The sequence below is a fragment of the Cynocephalus volans genome, chromosome 6 (assembly GCF_027409185.1).
Source record: "Cynocephalus volans isolate mCynVol1 chromosome 6, mCynVol1.pri, whole genome shotgun sequence".
In the NCBI taxonomy this organism is placed as follows: domain Eukaryota; kingdom Metazoa; phylum Chordata; class Mammalia; order Dermoptera; family Cynocephalidae; genus Cynocephalus; species Cynocephalus volans.
The window spans coordinates 120,208,115-120,211,664 of record NC_084465.1 but is presented as its reverse complement, the minus strand read 5'-3'; positions in this window follow the sequence as shown (position 1 = coordinate 120,211,664).

Sequence of the window (3,550 nt, the reverse complement as noted above, 5' to 3'; positions counted from 1 at the left end):
GATTCTCAAAGGACTTTGTCTACTGCTATGGACATGGAAGCACCACAGCCTGTGGAGAGAGATGGGTGGAGAGTGTCAGTCTGTCCTGATGCTCTGTGGTGAGATTGGGAATGGACTTGTGGCTGTGTGCCCCTGGCAAGTTGGGGAACACCCGAAAAACCACCCATCCTTCCTCAGAGCTGCTGCTGTTATCCACTGACTGGTCAGCCTCCCTACCCTTGAACTCTTCTTCTTCATTTTGTCTGTGACCATGTTAGTCTTAAAAACCTACAACTGTAGGGCTGGCCCCGTGGCGCACTCAGGAGAGTGTGGTGCTGGGAGCGCCAAGGCCGCGGGTTCCGATTCTATATAGGGATGGCTAGTGCGCTCACTGGTTGAGCGTGGTGCGGACCACACCATGCCGAGGGTTGCGATCCCCTTACCGGTCAAAAAAACAAAACAAAAAACCTAAAACTGTAGAATTGTCAGGCTCCCTTCTTCTGTCCATACCTTCTCCCTAACCATACAACAGACAGGCAGAATATGCTGCCTGGATTGGCATTCGAGTCCTCTTTCTGTCTGCCTCATACTCTGTTCTGACTGTATCTGCTACCACCTCTTCTTGAATTTCCTTTTCCAGTAAAAACCACCCATTCATTTTTTCATGAATTTCACAAAAATTTGGCCTATCGTTCCCCTTGCTTCTGGTTACCCTGCCCACCTCTCCCCTTTAATCCTCCATCGTAATTGTTTAGAAACCTGGGCTTAAGTCCTGGCTCAGCCACTTTCTGGCTGTTGGACTTTGGGCAAATTACTTACGTTCCTGCACCTCATTTTCCTCATCTGTAAAATGGGGATAAATATAGTGCCTCCCTCCTGGCACTATAGTTAACTACTGCTATTGTTAAGGTTATTTTCATTAGTACTATTGTGACTTAGTTTCATGAGACAGTCTTACAATATGAATCAGGAGACTGAGATTGTACTACTAAGTTTCAAAACGTACTTTGCAACATTGGGTCAAGTCACCTACCCTTTCTGGACTTCCATCTGTAATCTAACTTTTTTTTTTCTAATTCTGTGATTACTTCTTTCTTTGAATTTCTATAGCATGCTTATATTCTACTCATGTGACAGTTGTCTACTTTTTATCACTAATTATCATCTTTAACCTAAGCACCCTGTCTCTCTAACCTACCCGGATGGTGTGGGTAGAGGCCATGTGTTGCATATCGGCACTAAACATGACTTACAGAGGATCTTCAATAATAAAAGCCAGTGCTTGTTAACTTCTTGCTGTAAGCAGGCACTTTGCATTCCTGATATCATTCAATATTCACGAAGCTGGTGCTATTATCTCCATTTTACAGATGAGGACAGAGGTTCATGTAGATTTAAGGAACTTGCCCAAGGTCATCCACCTCATGGTGGCAGAGGTGAGTTTTGAGCCTCTGTGGTCTCACTTCAGAGCTTTCCTACTCAACTTCTCTGCTATTCATTGTCCTTGAGCTGCTTTCTTCAATAAAGCTTTCTTGTTGATAGTGAACACCCTTTGTCCTTTAGTCCTACGTAGCTGCTTTGCGTGAAGTGGAAAAATCTGCAGGTGTGAAGGATGTCTGGGCCTGCAGCACGGTGATAACAAATAAAACAGAACAAAGGGTGCAGGTGTGCCATCCCCTCATTGTTGTTGCCAAGCCCCCTTTGCTGCTCGGAGTGACGTCTGTACTAGTGAGAGATCCACCTGGTGCAAATGCAACTTACTGTAGCCCAGGAAGAGCTATTTCTGGCAATTCTGTTGGTATTACCATCTCTGTTATGTTAAGGTAGAAAGAGGAAGAAACTTGCCTTACCTGGGCAGTTTTTGGGAAGTGTGGTGAAGGTATGAAGAATAAAGAGGGAAAAAGGAGAAGTGGAATGAGCCATGATCATGATTTAGCATTGTGCCAAAAGTGAGACCCCCATGTCTCTCCTGAAACACACACATGCACATGCACACACGTGCACACACCCACATGCACATAACCACACACTTGCATTCACACCTGGTTCTCTGGATGACATTTGCCAAGTTGCTTAACCTCTCTGAGCTTCACCTTCATCTGCGGAATGAGAGGAATGATAAAACTTTCTTCATTGACTAGTTGTGGGATTTATGTGGCTACTTTAGTACAGTAAATGCTGTGGCTAGGACTCAATACATGCTGTGTATTAAAAATCAATACGTGGGCCTGCCGGTTAGCTCAGCTGTTTAGAGCACAGTGTTATAACACCAACGGCAAAAGTTTGGATCCCCATACCAGCCAGCTGCCAAAAAAAAAAAAAAAAAGAAGCAATATGTGACTAGGACACAATAAATTCTGTGTATTAAAAATCAAACTTCAACACCATTCATGGCAGAAGGGTTTAGTTGCTTGACATACAAAAAAAACCTAGAAAACCTATTATCTTGAAGCTACTAATATTTATTTATTCCCCTTTTAATGCCCTGTCGCTATGCTCTAAGCTCCTGGGCCTGACCTCAGCCCCATCAATCTGGAGCATTCTGGCCTTCACGTCCATCATTTTGACCTTTCTTGGTCTCAGTTTAATGATGAACTGGAGAGATTTCCAAGACTTGGGGAACATTTTTGCTTCCTAAGAACAGTGCAGAGAATATAGCAGATAATTTTTGATGCAAATCTCCTATCTCCTCCTCTAAATAGAAAGATTTTTTTTTATGAATTGCTCTTATTTTTCATAACTCCATGGGCAAATTTCCCATATCTTAATAAATCACCAAATGAACATACCAACAAATCTAAAACTAAGTATCATGAACAGATCCAATCTGAATGTACATTTCAGCATTTCCTGTGTTATGTGCGTAGAGTGAAACAGATCTTGTGTATGTAAACGTAATGTTAGATATAAAATACAGATCAAGGTATTACAGAGTGGGATTTCTCAATTAACTTTAAAAATATTTTCTAATAATGTTCCTTCCTTTCTATCTCTTTGGTCTGCCTTTGATTTTCAAAATAGATTTGGTATGAATAGTCCTTCAAGGAGACCACAAAACTCTGAAGAGTCGCCATTTTGCATTGAACAGACAGACCCATTTTAGAAATCTTAGTGATTGTTCCAGAGTTTTAAACAAAATGTTAACATTGAAGAAAATTATTGAACAACTGGTGTGTGCTCATTTTAAGTAATTCCATGTAGTATCTTGTTTAATTCTCTCAACAGCCCCAGAAGGCAGGTATTTTATTTTACGTGTACACAATTTATTATTTTATACAAGGTGACTGAGGCACTGAGAGGTAATTTACCAAAGGCCGTTCATCTAATAAGGGGCAGAAAATGTAGACTGCCTTTGTTATCGCTAAGGCCAATACAAGGAAAGGCTATCACAGATTTTTGCTACATTTCTACCAATCTTCATAAGGTAGAAGAACATTCCATTTTTCTGTCAAAGGTACAGTTATCCAGGGTTGTGTCTGCAGTTACTCAGTTATGGCAAGACATTGTGCCTCTTCTCTTACTGCTGTGCTATAGATTTAAATATACATTCTCAACTTCTCATTTACTAGAA